The 23,326-nt window shown below is 38.9% G+C and overlaps 1 protein-coding gene and 1 long non-coding RNA gene across 12 annotated transcripts in view; one reads left to right on the forward strand and one right to left on the reverse strand.

Annotated features, from left to right (window-relative positions):
• GRIK1 (glutamate ionotropic receptor kainate type subunit 1) overlaps positions 1-23,326 on the reverse strand; it is a 404,603-nt gene that overhangs the window by 224,323 nt on the left and 156,954 nt on the right. The gene's annotated exons all lie outside the window — the stretch shown is intronic.
• The window catches only part of LOC108584910, a 68,176-nt gene that overhangs the window by 28,692 nt on the left and 16,158 nt on the right, over positions 1-23,326 (forward strand). For 4 of the 5 annotated variants that reach the window (XR_002520679.2, XR_002520678.2, XR_002520680.2 and 1 more), the window contains one exon: positions 659-1,087. This is a non-coding gene — a long non-coding RNA (uncharacterized LOC108584910). Of the gene's footprint in view, positions 1-658; positions 1,088-23,326 lie in introns of those variants that run through there. The other variant, XR_002520681.2, reaches the window with a different exon arrangement.

Here is a 23,326-nt window from a genome sequence, read left to right on the forward strand (position 1 = left end):
TAATGAGAAAACGATGTAACACCAGATTCTTCTCCCATTCCTCCAGGTTTCTAGCTTGAAATTTCCCTTCTGAAACTAAGCCAACTTTTCTCCTCCAATGTAGTGCCAGGTTTCTGTCTGCTAAGGGGACTGATATGGTTTGGCTCTGTGTCCCCACCTAAATCTCATCTTGAATTGTATCCCCATTTGTCGAGGGAGGGATCTAGTGGGAAGTGACTGGATCATGACGGTGGTTTCCCCCATGCTGTTCTCCTGATAATGAGGGAGTTTTCACAAGATCTGATGGTTTTATAAGTGTTTGGTAGTTCCTCCTGCATTCATTCTCCTTCCTGCTCCCTTGTGAAGAAGATACCTGTTTCCCCTTTGCCTTCTGCCATGATTGTAAGTTTCCTGAGGCTTCCCCAGCCGTACAAAATTGTGAGTTCATTAAACCTTTTTTTTTTTTTTAAATAAATTACCCCATCTCAGGCATTCTTTACGTGAAAACAGACTAATACAGGGACAAAGTGTCATAAGAAGGCATAAAGCCTTCATATTATTGCAGCTCTGTCCAATGGTGGTCAAATTATTTGAGGAGTGAGTGGGCTGGGGTTAGTATTAGAGTTTATGTCATGGTCCTGTCTTTTGACTTTTGTCCTTCCCTTTCTCCTGTCCTCAGAGTATCAGAGCCAGGAGGGTGGCTGACTCTGATGATAGAACGAGAACCAAATATGCTCCTGCTGCTCCAGTAGAGTGGTCGTCACGTGATCGAGATTCTAAGCTCTCAAACCAAGGCAAGAATAAGGAAACTGGAACAGGAGGGCATGCCGGGCTCCAGCCTCCCATGACAGTGAAACATTGCCTTAGAATGACTGCTGTTAATACAATTGAGTAAATAGAACATGTAATCTTGTGATTAAGTTATGCACAATTTGATTTAAATTTAGTTTCTGGCAGTTGCTAGGTTTCACTCTGGCGTACTCTCTCGGTGTGGAAGCTGCTGATTCAGAAAGAGATGTTCCAAAGCTCATGTATTTCCTGAACACATCTAAGTACTGAATAAAATGCTGGTTAAATAAATGAGTTAATTTTCCAAGAAAGACACCAATTACTTTTAGATTCTTTTGCTTTCTTAAACAGATGTGTACACATTCAGAAACATAATTGGAGGGGGGACAGAATGGGGGAAAATATGAAACTGCTGGGAGCTCAGCCAGAGACTGAAGATGATGCAGACACGTATTGAGAGGACCACATTGGGTGTCTGGAAACTGAAAGAACAAGACACTTGGATTCCTATTTTTTCACAAGTTGGTAGGATGGGGACAGAAGAATGGGTGGTGAAAACATTATCTAGGATTAAATACTACTTTCAGTTTACTACTGCCACAGAAAACACTTTATTTTTCCATGGATGTTCAGAAACCTTTATTCATTTCCTCCCTTAGCAATGTGGATTGTGTAGGACAGCACCATACTAATTTCATACAGCTGCTGGGACCGTCTCTAGGCAGAGCAGTGTGGATTGTGTAGGACAGCACCATCCTAATTTCATGCAGCTGCTGGGACTGTCTCTAGGCAGAGTTAATTAGTGTTAGTTAACAGCGTTAGCGTACCCACATCCATAAAAAAGTCATTTCCCTGTTGCAAAGTCATCTAAAATTTTGTGTCAGCTCAGACTTTCCTATTTCCCCTGAATGTCATTCAAAGGAAACACCACTAACAAAAAGCTAATTAACCTCCATAGAAATAATTTTTAAATCCAAAGTTTGATGTCCATATTCCCCTAGGCAAGGTCAATAGTGAAGCCACACAATCACTGCTGATGGCTGTGTCTTCATAAACAACCACATCATAAGATCATAAGATAACTGATTTCTAGATACTTACACAGTAGCAGAAATCAGAAAGGTACCTGCTCCCCACAAAAGCATCAGAACTAAAAGCATTGTGAACTCCCTTTTGTCAGTTTGGATGCAAAAATTAAATATATTATAAATGTGACTAAACTTCACTTTATCTTTAACATGCTAGATACTGGGACTTAGAGATATTAAAATCGTGAATTCAGAAAACTTAGGGCTTTCAGTCTTCAATTCCCAGACTATTTATAAAATGCATTCCAAGCCCTTTTAGACATTTTACACATTTTTATTGACTTGAAAATATAAACCTAACAGGTTGAAATAAAATATGATTTTCAAATGGAGAAAAAATAGTGAAATATATTTCCTTTAAAAGATCAAGACCTCTTTGCATTTCTGCCTCCCTTCTTATAGCTCCTGCCTCTGGCAGAGCCATATGCTCTTAGAAGAACAGAGGAATATGCTAATATAGTACCAAGAAGTCAAAGACATTTATTTATTTCTAAGTTACTTGAGCACTTTGCACACACCACACTTGAGTGTGCAGGATTTTTGTCCCTCCTACTTTTATTTTATAATAAAATCTAATATGTCTCTTTTTTTCTGCTTGCTTTTATGAGTAGAGATTACACTTTCAGGTAATGAGAAAGGCTCATTTCTTCACTCTGCAGTTTCCTTCTAATCTTTTTTATTTTTATTTTTCCACCTTGAGAGGTCTCCTTGCTACCTTATACCCTAATGGATTCCTCAGTGCTCCATAGACATGGCTACAGATGTATTTAAGTTATTGCATTCCTTCTGTCTTCTGTCATTCAACTGCAAACTCTGTAAAATTCTTTTCTTTCTAGCCCTAAATTGGCTATTTAAGATCATTTTTCCCAATAGTTACCTAGAGGGCTTTTAGGGAAGGAGATGCTCTTCGGCTGGCCCTGAACCACCATCTGCCAGGGGACAGTTAATCATGCTTCGAATGGGAACTAAGAGGAAGGATGTAGAGCAGAATAAGAATCCTTCCCTCTGACAAATACAGCAAACTGGCTTATATTGTCTACCTGCACATTGTCCACCTGTGAGAGCCAGGAGCAATGCTTCTTCACTTCCCTTCAATATTTCTTTACTACTGTTCTTGGCAGCTTACATTTTGTCTAAGAAAATTCTTCTTTAGACAACTCAGTATGTTCTTGGCATATCCTACACTCAACCACAGGTCTTAAACAAAATCCTTCCAAGAACGATGTTCTTAATATAAAGCGGTAGTTCTGAATCAGGGATGATTTTATCATCTCCACCCCTAGCTACATTTCGGCATTATCTGAAGACACTTTTGATTGTTACGATTGGGTAGGTGCTACTGGCATCCAGGGGGTAGAGGCCCGGTGTTGCTAAACGTTCTGCAATGCGCAGGGAAGCCCCCCACAATGAAGAATAATCTGATCCTTGTGTTGAGATTGAGAATTCCTGAGACAGAGGTCTGACTCCCATCTCTTCAAGCCAGAAATTACATAAGACCTGGTTGAGAAGCCTGCAAAGTTTTTGATAACACTAAATTTTGGATTTTATTCCACGGACAAAATCAAAACCAGCACTGTTGCATCCATGACTCACTCACACACAGTAGCATTGCTAGAGTAAATAGCAACCTGTTTCTAAATATTCTTTCTTATACATACAGACAGCTGTTCATGAGCATGGTACGATATACTTCATCAGAGGGACTGCTCTGAAAACTTGTTTGTATAAGGGAAAAGAATAAATGAAGTTGCTTTTCTCCCCCAGGGATGCATATACTTTGAAAACAGTCTCTTTGAAATGGCTTCCCTCTTCCAAATCTTCTTGAGGTTACAATGCAGAGTATTTTCTTCAATGTTTCTTCCATCTGTCTCTCTTTATGAAAGAAGCTCTTCAATTGCATGAACGGCTCTGTTATGGGATCGTTTTCCAAAGACTGAAGATTCTGGGGTCTTAACTCATTTAGTAGTGAAATAGGAGTGCACTTTATAGGAACCGCCTCCTCCTAGTACTTTCCTGAGTCTGCCTAAGTGTAGAAATTCCCAAGCTAGCTAGATAGCAACTTTCTCTGTGGGACTGTGTGACTCTCATATACTTCATCCAAAGGAGCGGTAGAATGGTGCCCATGGAAAAGGGAGAAAGAAAATTAGAAAATTCACAAAACCATTGAAGATTAATGCATCATAAAATCAAGGGAAATGGTCAAATTAAAGAATGGGACAGTGTGTGTGTTTTAAAATATCCTGTACGTCTTTTTCTGGATATTTCCAAGATGTGTATGGATGTCAATTGTAGTAAACAGAATTATTATCTATACATTACAGCCTCTTAATGGGATCTGCAATAATAATGGAATTCTTTTGAACATTTTCTATAATTAATCTAGATAGCAATTTGCTCGTATGTATGTGGCTTTTAGAACCATTAAGAGAATGCAACCTCTGTGCATTATGGAAGTTGGTGTGACCTTCATATAAAAATTTGCTCAGGAGAAAGATGAAAAAAAAAAAGAACTGCAATATAAAAATATTCTGTAACATAAATTTTTAAAAATACAGGACTTTGGACATTGTGGGAGGAAGAAGTACTCCATTAATATATTTATTTCTCTACAGAAGGAAAGTTTCCAGGAATCAGAGAACAATTTTAGAGGTCCCAAAAGGCTCTTGTGCTTCGACTTTTAATTTGGTAGTGACAGAGGCAATTGAAGTAGACTTGCCTTTGAGTCAGAAGTCTCTACTCTTCTCTTTCATTTTGGTTCAAGTTAATTTCTCCTGAGCTGAAATTCATTTGTGTGTGTGTGTGTGTGGTGTTCCATGTAATGGAAAGACAATAAGAGACAGAACATTTGCATTTTACTTCCATGACTTGCCTTTTTAGCATCACTTCAGATAAAAGTATTTTTAAGCTTGTTCTGTTGCACTGGCAATGGGGTCCCAGCTACCACTCTTCCATGCTGGAGGTGATGGTGTAGAAAGGAGCAAAAAGTGCTTTCCCTCATGCGAGGCACTTGAAGGTGTTTATACAGGAAAATGATTATCGAGACTTTTCAGACTGGATGACCTCTTTTATGGGGAAGATGTTCTTCAGGAAGCCAAGAGACTTGGGTGCTAATTCTCGGTACGCCTAAAGCTTCTCAGCTTTGAAAAAGACACTGATAAGTCAGTTATTTTCATCTCTGACCTGGGATAATAAAATCTGATGCCAGTGATCTTAGTCTCTTAAAAGTGGAACCTGAGGCCAAGACTTTTGTGCGAGTCTTTTGAGATGGGAATTCTGGGGAGAATTATAGGGTAGGAGAGTAAAATAGAAAAGGAGAGAAAGACCACACAACAATGCATTACTGAGTTGTCCACCACTATAAATACCTGGTGCTTGATTCTGCAGGGACCTTCTGAGAGCCTTCTGAATGCTGTGTCAGAATTGTCCACCCAGGGCACAAAAGGAGGAAGCATGATGTATCCGTTTTCACTCCCATCGGTTAGGAATGGCACCATGGGTGTTAATGTCCCTCCACCCCTGGGTTGCATGGGTGTATGTGCAGGGGGGATACCACCCGAACCCCATGCTGCAGACCGGAGGATCCCAGGCAGGAAGAGAGAGGCAGGCAGACAGACCATGCTGAAGACTTGTCTATTTCAGCCTCCTAAAACCAGAGTTGAGCACGTTCTGTTCCCCACACACACATTTTCTGTCCTCAACTTACGCAGTTTTCCTGATGTGTCTTCTTCTTTGACTGAAGAATTACAAGTCTATTCTTCACACTCAAGTCAAATATAACTTTCCACAAAGCTGTTTCTAATGATAGTGAATACCCTGCTTACTTCAAAATGTTGCTATGAGGATTAAATGAGAAAATGCTTGTAAAGCATTTAGCATAGTGTCAAGCATAGAGGTAACGATCAATCAATTATTGTTCTTTAAAATTTTTTTCTCAGTGATTATTATATTTGCTAGATTATTAAGCACAATGAGGGCAGAAACTGTGTCTCAACCATTTGTGAGTGGCTCATATAGTGTTTGACTACCAGTAGGTGTTACAGTTAGAACTAGGTCAAGTAAAAAAAGACACCTTGTAATTAGAACATGACTTTCTTAGGAGACAAGGTCTTTATAGATGTAATCAAATTAAAACGAGGTCACTAGGATGGGCCCTAATGCCATACAACAGGTGTCTTTATAAAAAGGGGACATTTTGACATGGAGACAGATGCGTACAGAGAGAAGATGATGTGAAGATACAGGGAGAGTTCATCTACAACAGCGGCCCCACCCTTTTTGACACCAGAAACCGGTTTCCTGAAAGACAATTTTTCCAAAGACTGGAGGTGAGGGGTGGTGGGAGCTGGTTTTGGGATGAAACGGTTCCACCTCAGATCATCAGGCATTAGATTCTCATAAGGAGTGTGCAATCTACATCCCTCCCATGCACAGTTCACAATAGGGTTTGCGCTCCTAAGAGAATCTAATGTCTCTGCTGATCTGACAAGAGGTGGAGCTCAGGTGGTAACGCTCACTTACCCCCTGGCCGCTCACCTCCTCTAGTGAGCGGTTCCTAACAGGCCATGTACCGGTACCGGTCTATGCCCCTATGTGATTGGGGACCCCTGATACACAAGCCAAGGAATACCTGAGGCTTCTAGAAGCTAGGAGGGAGACCGGGAACAGATTCTCCGTCACAGCCCTCAGGAGCAACCAACCCTGCTAACAAATTGATTTCAGCCTTCTAGCCTTCAAAACTGCAAGAAAATAAATTTCTGTTATTCTAAGCCACCCAGGTTATGGTACTTTGTTATGGCAGTCGTAGGAAGCTAATACAGTGTTCACTGAAGTTTTGAGTTTTTGGAATGAATAGATGAGTGACAAAGATGTGAGTATGATGTTGTTTTTTACAGTAGTTCACCCAGCATATCTTTCAACATCCAGATAAATTCCCACAGGTGCTATTCTCTAGTCCTTCCCTCATCTTTTGGATGCGGGGAGATCTTCTCTATCAGTAACTGCATAGTCTTTCTTTCAACTGATACGAACACTGCTTTGTGACTTTTCTGGAATGGCTAGACAACTCATGTTTTAAATTTATAGTCCAAGAATATATTGAGACTTCATCTGGAATTGGAAACACGTTTTGTCACCCGTCGTGCTCAGTTTCACCGAGTTAAATGCCCTGAAGGTCCTATGTGTTAGTAAATGCCTCAATCTGCTTCTCTAGTAGTGCCCACATCTGGGTCTGATGCTCTGCTTTCTTCCACATCTGGCATTTCTAACATCAGCATAATAAAGTGAGAGGGTGCAGGGGTGCTGATGACTCTAACAATGACCCTTGTCAGCACTCGTGGGATTGGGACAAATGACTACTAATACTCAGATATACTTATATAAAACATGCACATGTAGCCACCATTGTCTCCTGGCAGGGAGGTGACCAGGCTTGCTGGAAAGCAGAAAAACTCACATCCATTTTTTTGAATACCCAAACCCATATACTCCCAACAGGATTTTGATAAATGTATTACTCAAATAAATCTAGTTTATTGTTGTTGTGCAAGCAGATAAATATCTTCCTACCACTTCTTGTTCCAACTTGCCTCAATAAGAACAACTAATAAAAATATCTTATTTCAGCATTTGTTCATGGCTTGTGCAGATATTATCTTTGAAATAATGGTCTTTAAAACAGTGGTCTCAAAATGCTTCCATGAGAAATTCATAGAGGCAAAGTATTCACTTGCCTAGGTCCTCTGTAGTGATTGATAAAAATCTTAACAATTAGTGTCACCTTATTTCAGTATGAAACAGAAAACAGTGATGTTCTTATTAATAACCTTTCTAAATTAGTAAGTGGGATGAGTCAGGAGGGAATTAATGACACCAAATGGTAAAAATAATGCAGTGAATATGGTTGTTTTCAGAAATTTTAATTAAATGTGGTTTATATTATAATTGGTTCTAATATTTTATTAACATGCTTCTGCATGTAACTCTATCAAAATATGCATACAGTCATGCCAACAGTTTTTAAACATTTGAGGTTTTAATAAATCCAGTACCTACAGTGACTCTGATAGCTGCAGTGTTTAAATGAAAAACAATGTCAAGCTTTTATTTTATCCGAATTATGTAGTTCCAAAACTCATACTATGGCTGCCCTAAAAACAGCTACTCATTCCATTTTCTCCCAGAGAACTTTATACATATATTTGGTAGAGCAGGGACTCACTATTGTTAATAAATACAAAGGCCCTGATGTCTAATGGAGTAAGAGAAATAAAATGTAAGCTTTGTGGGGGAAAACAAGGTACTAATTACATTTACTTATATTTTCATTTGATACTAACTGACTTTTGTTTCAAGATCAGTAGAATATGTGATCATCATGCTCTTGCGTTTAGGACTAGCTGAAGTCTTGGTTGAAGCAGACAGTATGCTGGTCAGTGAAATGTCATTCTTGGACTTCAGTTTCTTCTTATATAACAAATACTAGTAATGGTTGGTACCTGGTTCATGGGAAAGGTGTTCATACGCTTGATGTCACACTGATGGGAAAATGTTGATCTGATTGGCTGCACAAACCCAAGCCAGTGTGGGCTGGACATCACTGATGAGTAAGTGATATTCCCTTGGTGAGAATCACAGGATGGCATAACCCAGTAAGCACCTTTTGGCTATACTAGTAGTGAAAATATTGAAAATACTGCTGTACTGCTAGTTGGCAAATAGCTGCTGTCTTAAGACTCCGGGAGCTCCTCCTACTCCTGTCACTATGCCAGGCCCCCTATTCCTCCAGTTCTACCAAATAAAAGATGAACACTCAACAAGCAGCTCTGGGACAACCAGATCCATTCTTTTGAGTGGATACCAAGCCCCCCAGTTGTCTGAAGATCATTCCTGGAGTTATGATATCACCTCATAGTTTATTCGTTGGAACCTGTCTGTTTTCAAAGGATCAGTGCATCATTGAAAAACAAATTAATTCCTTTTGGAAGACCTGGTTCTTTTTACAGGCACATTTTTTTCACTTCATTGACTCTTTCGAAATGGAAATGTTAAACACTCTCAGCTGTCTTTTATTGAAATATATGTCTTGGTCCATAGGTAAGAAAATCAACTGAATACGATTTTTGTTCATTATTGAAGAAGGTTTTATTTATTTATTTATTTATTTATTTATTTATTTTTGGTGGCTTAAACAACAAAGATTTATTTCTCTGAATTTTGGAGGCTGAGAAGTCCAAGACCAACACAGCAGTAGAGTCAGGGTCTGGGGAGGGCCCAGTTCCTGGTTTGCAGAAGGCGACCTTCCTGCCATATCCTCGAGTGGTAGAGAGACGAGGCTCTGGTTCCTCCTCTTCTTCTATAAGGACACTAATCCCATCATGGGGGCTCCACCCTCCTGGCCCAATCACATCCCAAAGGCCCCACCTCCCACTACCAACACCTTGGGCATTAGGATTTCAACCTATGAACTGGGAGGAGGGAGGCATAAACATGTAGTCCATAGCAACTGCCCAGCACCCCTTTCATATCTATTATGAGTTTTTTTCCCTCAATCCACAGAAGTCTTCACCAATTGCCTCAAGACTGCTATCTCATCTCTCTTGAAGAAGGTTTTAAGTCATATTTAAAAAGCTTTTGCTGCCCTTTTTGATTTATATTATGAAAAAATGACTTTAGATAAAAGTAGTTTATGTAAGTGTACGATTTGTCTACGACAGCATTAACACTCAGGGAGAACTGTTTCCTGCTTCTTAAAGCTAATTTCTGACTTTCCAATACACTAGTGTAAATAATTTCTTACATACTATTTCAATAGAACCAAAAATCAATGGCAAAATGTTTTAAACTACAAAGACATAGTCTTCTATGTAATCAAGGACAAAGTTTTATCTTTCATATTCTTGTGGAGAGGAACACAATTAACTATTTGTCATCCCCCCTCCACCTTTTTTTGAACAAAAACTAACTGCAGTTCTAAAATTTTCCTCATTAAAATAGAGCACTGTTTAAAACCAGTTTTTAAATTTGCATATGTGAAACCCAAAAAAGAGATCCTTAAAAGGTTCAAGGACTAAAATTGTGCAAAGAGCCATCAACAAATTAGGCAGAAGCAGTTTGCAAAGTAGATGGACCCATTTTCTTCACCACTGAATGGCTATGTTGTGTTAATTATGCAAGTGATAAATATAATGTTTCAGAAAAGTTTTAAGTTTTCATTGACCTTTGCTACAACTAAAATTTCTAATGATTGGAAAAAATTTTAACCTGTATTGCTCCATTTACTAATACAGGGGCAATGAACAAATACTGTTAATGATAATGATGGTGGTGATGTTGAGGGAGAAGAGACTGATAAAGAGTCCATGTAACTTATAGATGGGTGCGAGAATTTAAATTTCTCAACAGGAATTCTGGAGAACAGAAGCTTTATAAACTTTTATAATAATATGTTTTTGTATTAGTTGTATCAAAACAAAGCAGTAAGGAACAGGGCTCTCGTCTGCTTCGCATCAGTGTAAGTTCTTCTGAACATTCCGCATGCAAGAGGACTGGGAAAAGATAAACACACAGGACACAGAAGGCCCTGTTTTCTCTAGGCTTCAACTCATTTTGGCCCATGGCAGTATATTCTGGAAATAATATTTCAAAATGAGCACTGATAAATGTTCAGTGACAAAGTTGGATTCCCTTCTTCACCTGTGTTAGGTAATCGACATCCAATTTTGGTATTCCCAAGTTTTCCGCTTGTCTACTGGAGCTGTGTGGGCAATTCTTCTTGATATACGGCTACCTGTCTTTTGCCAAGGTAGAGTCATGAAATGTTTCCTTCTGCCTTCTTTATCACACTCTACAAAGAAGCACAGCCTACTTTATCAAACATAGGCAGTAACTAGATCATCCCACTTGGATTCCTATATATCTCTACAAGTCAGAGCCGGTGCATAACAACCTCTCATACACCATAGCTCATCTAGAAAATGATAAAAATGTGTACAGCACACAGGGGCAAAGGGATGAGGGGGTTGACATCAATATCTCAGCACATTTATAACATATTCACAGGGGCTTGCATGCATTTTGTGGAAAAATCTGTCTTAAACGAAGACACTTTAAACTGCATTCATTCAGCTTAAAATAATAGCAAAACAACACACCTTCTCAAGTCTTGTCCATCCCTTTTCCATCTGAAAAAAATGTTTACTCATTCACTCAATCCAACTTTTATTTTTAGGCTATATGTAGCCAGACCGTATTTCTATGCTGGATTTAGCATACAAAGATAAGGAACTAATATTTTCTGCTACTTGGTGGATTTCTATCCTGAATATAAGCTCTATTGGCAAGACATTCATCTTCCTTCCCTACTGTTCCCTTCAATTTTTTATTCTGCAGAGAATTATAATATCCTTATATCCACTGGTTTCTTGGTTTATCAACAGAAAGCACTTTTGTCCCCTTGACTTACAAAACCAGCAATCTACTTTTCTTTCGCTAACCATATGAATACAACTTCAACATATTATTCAACAACTTAAGCAAATTCAGACCATTAGGAAAGTAGAACTTAAAATTCAAGATGCAGATTTATTATGAGAGTATATCACAGTTGGAACAGGGGTTAAAGAAGCCAGACACGTGTTGAAGGTCAATGAAGAGGATAAAGTGCTGTTTCTTTATTTTGCTCTTTTTTTTTTTCCTGAAATGGAGTCTCACTCTGTGGCTCAGGCTGGAGTACAGTGGCACGATCTCAGCTCACTGCAACCTCCCCTTCCCGGGTTCAAGCTATTCTCCTGCTTCAATCTCCCGGGCAACTGGGACTACAGGCACCTGCTACCACGCCTGGCTAATTTTTGTGTTTTTAGTAGAGACGGGGTTTCACCATGTTGGCCAGGCTGGTCTTGATCTCCTCATCTTGTGATCCGCCTGCCTCGGCCTCCCAAAGTGTTGGGATTACAGGCGTGAGCCACTGCATTAAGTGCTGTTTCTTTATCTCCCTTTTTTTCTAAGTTGAGGTCTCTGATCTGGGCTGGCTTTATGGGCGTGAGACCTGTGCAGTCACACAGGGCTTGCACATCGAAGGATGCCGAGCTTGGTTTCATGCCCTGCTATTTCTGTCTTGAACTTCTTAACAATTTTTGGAACAAGGGGATCCACATTTTCACTTTGCAGTGGGCCTGTGAATTAAGTAGCTGGTCCTGCTCCTCATATACCATCCTGGGGTTAGTTGATTCTTTGCTTTTACTGCTAAAAACATCCACCAAAGCTCGGCCAGGCGTGGTGTCTCAAGCCTATAATCCCAGCACCTTGGGAGGTCGAGGCCAGCAGATCACAAGGTCAGGAGTTTGAGACCAGCCTGACCAACACAGTGAAACTCCATCTCTACTAAAAATACAAAAATTAGCTGGCATGCACTGTAATCCCAGCTACTCAGGAGGTTGAGCTTGCAGTGAGCTGAGATCGTGCCACTGCACTCCAGTCTGGGTGATAAAGCAAGACTCTGCCTCAAAAAAAAAAAAAAAAAATTCATCAATAGTTGCTTTGTCAATAGATGGCTGTAAACCACTGAAGAATCAGGGAGTTTGGAATCTTGGTATTGTTGGACTTGTAGACTTGTAGTACTAGAGTACTGAGAAGCACCTGTCTCTGCTTCCTCTCTCCAGCTACCAAGGAGCTCAGTTGTTCAGCTGAGGAGGTAAGAGCAGCAACCAGCCTGGACAGGCTTCTGCACTCCTGGTTCGGTCCAGGGAGACTCACCTTGCTGGTGGTATTTCCCTACCAGCCCTCATCCCTTGAACTTCCCTTCTTCCAAACTGGAAAAGGAAAAAAAGGACAACAGGAAAGGCCAGGTCTCCTGTCTGTGCTCCGTGGTGAGCCCTTTCCAACTGTGTGTTATTTTGCTTCCAGTAGCCCTGGAGTTTAATTCTGTTACCATGGTGATCAGTTGCTATCTGCTAAGTCATTTTTTTTTTTTTTTACCTTTCTCTTTCTTCAACAGGAAATTTGCATTTTGGAAATTCTCCTCAAAACCTGTTCTTCTTAGCATCCCTTCTTCATTTCTACTACTGTAGGAACAAACTTCCTTTTTAGATTTGAAGGTGCTAAACCTCTCTTTAGTAGTTTTATACTGACTTTGTATTAGTCCGTTTTCATACTGCTATAAAGAACTGCCCGAGACTGGGTAATTTACAAAGGAAAGAGGTTTAATAGACTCAAGGTTCAGCATGGCTGGAGAGGCCTCAGGAAACCTACAATCATGGTGGAAGGTGAAGGGGAAGCAACGCACCTTCTTTACAAGGTGGCAGGAAGGAGAACGAATGCAGAAGGAACTACCAAACACTTATAAAACCACCAGATCTTGTGAGAACTCCCTCACTATCACAGTATAGCATAGGGGAAATTGCCTCAATGATTCAATTACCTCCCATGAGGTCCCTCCTTCCACACATGGGATGATGAGGATTCTGGGGATTGCAATTCAAGATGAGATTTTGAGTAGGGACACTGCCAAACCATATCAATGATTTACCTTTTTTTCTTTACTTTATCACTTACCTTCATAAGAAACTGTAGCTGAAACCTTAACATACTTGGTCAAATACTTGGATTGCATAAAGTGAATATTGAGTTTGTATCAACGAAACACTTCTCATGTAATCAGCATATAATTTGAACAGCATATAATTTGAATAGCTATAAAGTTAAAATATACCAAGAAAAGATTCATAGAAAATAGTGTTCATGAAGGAATATTGCTCAACTTTTATTTATGGAATTGAAATTTAAATCTACATGTCTCTGTAGCACCCCAATTAAAATGAGAGGAGAAAAATGGAGACAGGAACTCCATGTAGTTTCCAGTGTGGAACAAGTGGTTGGTATTTATTAATAGTGACAAAGAGGATGATATTTTTAATATTTTAACTCCCTGTTGATAAAAGTGAATGAGTCTAAAGTTTAGAAGAGGTTGTTAGTAATTTAGTGATGACCCAAACAAGCAAATGTGGATTTTTCAATGAGAAACTTTTTGCAGGGGTGGTGGAGGTCACTTTAGCCAGTATCTTTTGCCAGGGATCTTAAGTAGATATCAATTCAACGTTCATTTTTTTCAATACATTTTAACTGAGTGACTACTACATCTGAATTATTGTTCTGGGACTGTGCTTGAGCTGGCCAGATACTGTCCTTTCCCTCATAAACTCTGTCTACCAAGGGGATGTCAGACAATAAAAGAAGAAAATAAAGGGGTCAAGTATCAAGAAAGGGAAGTACAAGACTGGTCCTAAATTAGCCTAAGGAAGAAGATCTCACCCCTGACTGTACATTAGAGTCATATTGGGAAACTTAAAACAAAAGTAACAATAATCCAATTCTGAGGCCCCACCCTAGACCAAGTAACTCAAAATCTCTGGAGATGAACTTGAGGTGTCAGTACTCGGTGACTCTCGTGAGGATTGGGGTTCACCAGTGACCCACCATTGGGATATGGGTCAAACTTCAACCAGCACCAGAACTACCTGAAGTGCTTGCTAAAACATACATTTTAGTTGCCACCCTAGAGGTCCTGATTCAGTGGGTTAGGAATGGGGCTCTAGAATTTATATTAATTATTAATGAGGTCCCAGGCATTGCTGAGGCTATTAGTCAAGGGACTGCAATTTCAGAACCACTGCTATATGAAAACCATGAAGGCTTTCCAAGGATGTGAAATTTTTCCCAGGACTAAAAGGATGTGTGGACAGAGGCAAAAGGTATTTGGATAGGGTTTGGGGTATGGATAACAGCATTGAAAAGGCCCAAGTCAAGAAAGCATTTGAAAAATTGAAAAAGGTCTAATTGCGTTTGGAGCATAGAGTGTTTAGGGACATAGGTGATGTGGGAAGCAGGGAACAAATACCTTGTGATACTGAAAACCATATCAAGAAGTTTGTACCTCGTTCTAAGGCCAATGGCAACACACTGAAGGACTTTAAGTAGAGGGATAATACAATCTGATCCTCATTTTGGAAGGTTAATGCAGGTGACAGTCAGACTAGAGGCTGTTTCAGTAGCAGTAGTCCTGGTGGCAGAATGAACAGAAGAAAAAAAAAAGAAAGAAAAGTGAATCTGCAGAACCTGGAAACTAATTGAATGGTAGTGGGTCAAAGTGAGGGAAGAGTCAAGGATGACACTTCTGATTTAGGTGTAGAGAGCTAAAGGGTGGAGCCCTACACCATGATGCAGAACAAAGAATTTGGGTCAGTGATATGCAAGCTGTGGGAACTGCGGCAGATGATCTAATGTCCTTGAACTTCAGCTTCTTCATCAGTAAGAATAATAAACGTATCTGAATCATAGGGAGACTGTGAGGGTTAAATGTGGTTGTGGGTAAGAAACTTAATACAGAACCTAGAGTGTAGTTCTCCTACCTCCTGTCTTCTCCATTTAGTATACGTGTTCTGTCCCAGCTGAGGGAAAACACAGATCTCTAAGCACGTAAGTTTGTGTTACGTGTTTTGCGTTATGTGCTCTTAATGTCGGTAAGATGAGAGAGAAAACCATGGTGATGCTATACTGCCACCACGCTAGAACCAAAGCACAGGATAAAGCTGATTTGTTGTTTTCTCATTGTGCCAAATTTTGCAAAACAAAATTAAGATTTAACATAAGTGGTTTCGGGGAAATATTTAAAGCAAGATTCTAGCCCAGTTCCTTGTGGTGACTCAGTGCTTCCTAAGAGCAGTTTATTGTTTTGTGTGTATGCTGGGACTCCTTCATGAAAGATGTTTGATGGACAAGACTAATGTCTGCTTCATATGCTGACTCTTATCACAACTTTTCTCTGGGTACTTAAGCTTCAAAGGAAATTATCTGACTTAGGATAGAACAAATCCATCTAACAACCAACCATGTTTTAATAGAGTTGTACTCTACACATGCCCTATCAAGAATGCAATCTGTCGACCATTGCTCTGTGCTCCCCACCCCAATAAAAATGTGACGAAAATTAATCTCTAGGTTTTCAGGTCAGTTACTGGTGGGTGAATAAGTTGTTCTGAAACAGATACGACCTCACAGATGTAAATCCTTGACCCAGAGTCCCAACTTCAATGAAGCACTTGCTGGCTTGACCACTTCTAAGAGATCATTGGCCCCTGGTCTTTCCCGAGTTGTTTCTCTAACACTCTTATTCTTTACATTATTTAACCAGAGAGCTTTTCAAAAAAAGGGAATTATACTAATTCAAAATGATTTGGGAAAATATTTTAAGGTCCTCTTCCTTGAAGTATTCTATTTAGAATTGTGAGATAATGCCCCCAAGAAAATAAGTCTTCCTATTTGGTGTGACTACATGGTGATCTCACAGATAGGCCACCCAGCTGAGCACAGGGCAAGCTCAGCTTAAGGATGAGTATCTGAAAAGAAGCAGAAATGTTCTGTTTTTCTAATTCGTTGAGAATTGCTTTTACAAAAGTGACATATTTGCTTTTAATCCCCAAAGCGACAACCATTTTTGTACTTTATCCTCAGAAAAATATGTCACATTTCTTTGACTCTGCATGAAATGCCTGTGATAAGTCAGACAGAAAAACCATTTCTTCTTTGCCATGAATAAAATATTTTGGAGGTCAGTGAGTGTGTGTGTGTGCGCGCACATGTGTGTGTGCATGTGTTTTGGAGGCTTATGTGTGTAAGGGGGCTTATGATTTTCAGTGACATTTGAGTTTATTTCTATTATTATAATTAAGACAGTATAATAAAACAATAGTTTTGTTTTGCCGTTTTATGATGTGGGTGTGTGTGTGTGTGTGTGTGATCCCAAATAAAGTTAATGTGTCATTTCTGACATAATTATCTTTACCACCCACAAAAAGTGGACTTTAGATCAATTGAAGAGGTAAGTAATAAACTATATAAGGGGAAGCTTTATGGCCATAAATATATAGTATGAGCCCAAAGGCATCTACGCAATGTCTTCTCTCCCAAACAACTTAGGGACTCAATGGCTGAACGAAATTAGCTAGGCTTCAAAAATTCCACTAATTTATTATGTAATAATATCGTTTTAAAGATGTGACCTTATAAAAAGTTACATCTTCATGGAACAACTTTTGCTGGAGGTATCTAGCAGACAAAATGTAGGTAGTGTGATTGGTGAAGGCTCATTACTTATATAACTGGGATCTGCAAAATATAAGTACAAAGAGAAAAACCCCTCATGCCTGGGTTTTCTTCTTGGAACACTAAATACTATGAAGTAATTAAATCTGAACTGTAGTTTGGGCACTTATTTATTAGCTTTGTGGTCTTGATCAAGTTATTGAACTTCTATGACTTTAAATTTACTCATCTGTAAAACGGGGCTAATTATACCTATCTCATAAATAGATACTACCTCTTAATTAGGAGGACTCAGTGAGATAGAATATGTAAATACTGTAGCTAATTGGATGCCAGCTAGTATCTACTTACTTTGAAATTAGTGTTAGTTGGAATTTCCTGAAATGCACTTGTGGGGACTATTATTTTGAACCACATCACTCTTTTCAACCATGTCCATGACATTACAAGGAACCACTATGATTTATACATTTTGGATTTAAGCTAAATTTACCCATCTTGGACATAATCCATTATTTTGTAATAACCTTATTGGAATATTTACAAACATGGTAAAATAGAAAAATTCAGTGCATGAGACAGTTTAGGAAGACATATATATTCTGAAAAGAAAGTGGGTGCCATCACTTGAATTATTAAAGCCATCAAGTACCCCAGAGGCTGCCTAAAACTTCACCTCACTTTGCTAGGGTAAACCTGCCTGAAGTAGCAGAGAATTTGCTAGGGTATCCTTGCCTGCGACAATCGCAACAGAAGCAATTCAGTTAAAGCAAACAGGAGAACAAGCAGCTTTAGGGGAATTAGGGCAAGAATCTCTTGTGGCTCAGCATTGTTTTATCACTTGATTTCAAGCCAGGAAACTTGTTTCTAATGATTAGATATTGTTTTTAATTGCAGAAGAAGCATCTTATGGCTTTCCTATCCATCTTCATAGTATATTTCAATATTTTGTAACTAAATCACTGTTGCTTCTGCCACGCCTGCTTTACATTTGACACATTGGAGGGTGAGTAAAAACAATTAGAGACAATGTTTATATGAAAGTCATGTCAGGAGAGCAAGAGAGAGGATCTGCTATTCCTGGATGATTTATTTCCACCCACAACCCAACATTATACCACCCCCTCAACCTCAGTTTATAGATATAACACATTCCCATCTGGAATAGCCAAGCAATACAAACGAAGTATTAAGAAAAGTAAAACCCATCTAAAATCTCACTCCCAGGGGTGACATTGGTGAGTATTAAAATGCTCATTTTAATGAATATTCTTTAAGACATCTCTTTTATGTACACACACGCACACACGTATACACAAACATACACCCTTTTCACACACATATACACAAAATTTTATGTAAATGGAATCATACTTATCTGTGCTTCTTTGCAACTTTATACTTCTCTGCAACATGCTCCTTCCTTTTTCCCTTTCTTTCTCCTTTCCTAAAACCTCCTTCTCTCCCACACTGCATTTCTTCCTCTCTTCCATCCCACCTTCCTTCCTTCCTGTTTTTTATTTTTCAGGAACAGGGAGTTAATTATATAACTTCCATTCATGGCCTACTATCATCATTAGTCCATGTAATATCCCTCTTTATAAATATGTATGTGTATGTCATTGTATTTCCCGCTCCCATTACTCTCTTCCCCACCCCAAGCTTGTGAGCATTCAGTGGATTTAATGCACATCTTTAAATGTCTATAGTTGTTGCACGCACTTTTAAACTTACATAAATTTTGTTGTTTTACAGATATCCTTCCGATTCTTTTTTGTTTGTTTGTTCAGCACTATCCCTGTTCTTACATGTGCACCTAACCTATTTTTTCTAAACGCTGCCTATTGTGCCCTGGTTCCATCCTCTACCCATTCCTTAGTGATGGGCATTTGGGTACTGCCAACTGACTGTCCCATATACAACACTGCAACACGTTTGAGTATGTTTTTTTTTTTTGAGACAGAGTCTCGGTCTGTTGCCCAGGCTGGAGTGCAGTGGCGCGATCTCGGTTCACTGCAAGCTCCGCCTCCCGGGTTCCCGCCATTCTCCTGTCTCAGCCTCCCGAGTAGCTGGGACTACAGGCACCCGCCACCACACCCGGCTAATTTTTGTATTTGTAGTAGAGACAGGGTTTCACCATGTTAGCCAGGATGGTCTCGATCTCTTGACCTCATGATCCACCCGCCTTGGCCTCCCAGAGTGCTGGGATTACAGGCCACATTTTTTTTTTTTTTTAATGTTCCCTTTCTTTGGGACATATGTCAGGAATGGAATTGCTAAGTCATGGAGAAAGTTTACATTTAATTTAACAAAATGTGCCAAAATGCTTCACAGACTCTTGATTTCTCAGAAGGGCAAGGGGTGGTCAGCACCCCCGAGATGGAGCATCATGAGGTTTAGGATTCTCTTTGGTCCACAGGCTTACTCTGATTGACTCTGTGCCTGCCTGTTACAGGCTGGGAGACATGGGCCTGGATTACTCATTGAACCTGTTTGTTTTGTAGATTTGAATTCCTTATTTCACATAAAATGGGCAAAGATTTCCCCATGGACTACTCAGATTTGAAACTAGTTTTTCCTAAAAATGACATGGATATTTTTCTCAGTTAATGAATATAACTAATTCATCTCCCTTTTAATAACTTCAGGGAATTTCGTTTTACTTTGCTTCGTTTTATCAAGTCTTTAGTATTACATATGGAGGCGTGGTTTTGGTTTTTCACTATGTAAACAATGCTGCAATGAACATCCCTACTCATGTACCTTTGTATTCACTTGATCATTTTTCATCTTGGTATAAAATCGTAGGTGTGAAATTGTTCCAGCAAAATTCATGCACATTTTAATTCTTGATGTGCAGTGTTATTTCCCTACAAAAAGACTGTACCATTATATAGCCCCCAACACAACATATTAAAGTATCCATTTCTTTCCATTCTTGATCAATGCTTAATTTATCCATCTCTAATAATCTGATATTAGATTTTTTATATTTATTCTGATTTTATTAAAGTTAAATATTTAAAACATACAATATTTATTGACCTTCCTGTAAATTTCCTGTTTTTGCCTTTTGCAAATATTTTTCTATTACAATATTTGTATAATTGTTATTTGTAAGATCGCCATCAGGGTAAAAATAGTACCATTGATGTGGATCTCTATTTCCCATTTTCTAGCACTTAGTAGCTGCTCAATAAATGCTTGCTGAATAAACATTAATATTTTGTCTGTTAAATATTTTGCAGGTTTTTTGTTTGCTTTGAATTTTATTTCACTGTACATATACATATTTTGATGTAATCGACTGGTTAGTCTTTTCCCCTATGTTTAGGTTTTCCTGTATTTTTAGTTTTATTTACTCCCCATATTATAAGCATATTTGATAACTATTTTATTATAGTCCTTATAGGGTTTTATTTTTTAGTATTAAAATTTTCCAATCCTTATCAAATAAACTCAGTGAGATCACTGATACAGGGTTCTGGCTTATATTTTTCCAGCCACTTTTATTGACTGGTTTGTTGTTTTACACATAATGCCGCATTTATCTTATACTGTATTTTACGTATACTTAGGTCCATTAAAAAAAAGAATTCTCTATTCATTTCCACACATTTATTACTTAGGCTATCTTTCTTATAATTTCAATTTTATTGACTTTGAAAATATAAAACAATCACATGGCTCAAAACTCTAAACAGTCCAAAGGATATGCAGAAAAACATTTCTTTTACTGTTATATTGTTACTATCAATCAGCCCTATGAACAAACTGAGTCCCGACTGTTTTTTTTTTTTTTTTTTTTTTTGAGACGGAGTCTAGCTCTGTCGCCCAAGCTGGAGTGCAGTGGCGCCATCTTGGCTCACTGCAAGCTCCGCCTCCCGGGTTCACGCCATTCTCCTGCCTCAGCCTCCGGAGTAGCTGGGACTACAGGACTGTTGTTTTTTAAAAATAGCATATTACAGGGATTGTTACGCATCTCACCTTTTGTGAAGCTTAACAGTAAATCATACTATGTCAATATAAAGGAAGCTTTTTCAGTTGTTCCATGGCGTGAGTGAAACATAATATATTTGAATAGTCTCATATCGATAGATGTTTAAATTTTCTTAAACTTCTGCTGTTAAAAAATACTAGAATCAATAACTTTGCACAAACTTACTTTGTACATTGAGTACATGTGAAGAATATTTCCTAGAAGTGTGATTACTGGGTCAAAGGGTAAATGTGTTTGGATTTCTGACAGATACTATTATTGACAAATCACCCTTTATAAAGGTTGCGCTACTTTTTATTTCTACCAACAAGGGATCAGAATGACAACCTCCATCCCTAGTATACATACAGTGGGTGGTGTTTGGGGTAGTATTTAATCTTTGCCTAGGCTTTTTTTAAATATCCCATTATATAACAACTTCTTTTTCTTCTTTGGTTAAATTTGGAGATGTATAAGCTATGAGACACTTCTATTTAATGAAATATGACATACACAGAAAATCTCTTTGTTTTTCTTTTCAGTTCATACATGCACTCATTCTAGTATCTGTAGTTGTTTGTCTGTTTTTAATAAAACATTTGTTTACAGAAATAAAAATAAAATTAACTATAGACTTACCATTGCTTAATTAATACTATCCCATAAATCGAATCGATTATTTCTAATAATGCCTTAAATGTTTGAAAATTTGTGAGTTTCAACTCTGAGATCACCAAGATACATTTTAGTTCAGTAAATTAAGGTGTAATAGAAATGAATGAATGAATGAATAAATAAATACACTTATAAATCAGGGAGTTGCCCAAGCTATCTGATGTTATCTCAAGGGGTATTTTGCAGCTGAAAAGCTCCATGTAGGCAAACAGAAACATCAAGTCATAAAATAAATCCTACTCAGGAAAAAATCATAATTTGACTTATGGTTTTAATAATTATTAGTGAAGTTGCAGCAAAACAAACCCAGGGTGATTAATCAATTCACAAACAATTCAGAAATCGTTCCTTCCAATACCTAGTTTTTCTGGTGCATTTAAAAAATGTGTGATTATATTTTTAAAAAGTTTTCCTCACAAAATATTAGTAGCATAATCATTTTGTAAAAAGAGACTTCCCTGAATACTCACTGCTACAAGAAGATATCAGTCTCATGCTTAAGATGAACTTTAGGGATTTATTTTGACTTTTAAAAACATTACTTCAGGCTGGGTGCGGTGGCTCATGCCCATAATCCCAGAATTTTGGGAGGCCCAGGCGGGTGGATCACCTGAGGTCAGGATTTTTGAGCTATCCTGGCCAACATGGTGAAACCCTGTCTCTACTGAAAATACAAAAATTTAGCTGGTTATGGTGGTGTGTGCCTGTAATCCCAGCTACTCGGGAGGTTGAGGCAGGAGAATCGCTTGAACCCGGGAGGCGAAGGTTGCAGTGGGCTGAGATTGTATCACTGCACTCCAGCCTGGACGACAGAGTGAGACTGTCTCAAAAAAAAAAAAAAAAAATTCCTCAAAAAAACCATTATTTCATTTTTGTGCATGTACCTTTTGGTATCATACACATGACAAAGCACAGAAAGTGCGTGCGCCTTACATGATAGCTTTGTGTTCCCTGGGTATAGATTCCTGTGGCTGCTGTAGCGATTGAACAGGAACTTGGTGGCTTAAAATAACAGAGGTATATTGTCTCACAGTTCTGGAGGCCAGAAGTCCAAAATTAAAGCATCCATTCCCAGGGCTTTATCTCTCTGAGAGATTGAAGAAATGCTGCCACAGTGAAAGAATGGGCTAGGGGACAAGTCTATATTGCCTCTGTCAGTTTCTGGTAGCTCCAGGCATTGCTGGGCTGTGGCAGGATTACCCCAATCTCTGTCTTTGTCTTCTCCTTCCCTCTGTGTCTCTCCTCTGTGTGTTTTGTTGTTGTTGCTGCTGCTGCTGCTGTTTTGAGACGGAGTCTCGCTCTGTGGCCAGGCTGGAGTGCAGTGGCGATCTCAGCTCACTGCAACATTTGACTCTCTGGTTCAAGCGATTCTCCTGCCTCAGCCTCCCGAGTAGCTGGGGTTACAGGCATGCACCACCATGCCCAGTTAATTTTTGTATTTTCAGTACAGATGGGATTTCACCATGTTGGCCAGGATGGTCTTGATCTCCTGACCTCATAATCCTCCCGCCTCGGCCTCGCAAAGTGCTGGGATTACAGGTGTGAGCCACCGTGCCTGTCCTCTGTCTATCTTACATGGACACTTGTCATTGGATTTACAGCTTATTTGGATAATGCAAGGTGAATGTCATCTCAAGATTTTTAGCTTAATTATATCTGCAGAAGCCCTTTTTCCAAATAAGGTCACATTCTCAGTTCCTGGGGGGTTAGGATATGGACCTAT

The sequence above is a fragment of the Papio anubis genome, chromosome 4 (assembly GCF_008728515.1).
Source record: "Papio anubis isolate 15944 chromosome 4, Panubis1.0, whole genome shotgun sequence".
Lineage (NCBI taxonomy): Eukaryota > Metazoa > Chordata > Mammalia > Primates > Cercopithecidae > Papio > Papio anubis.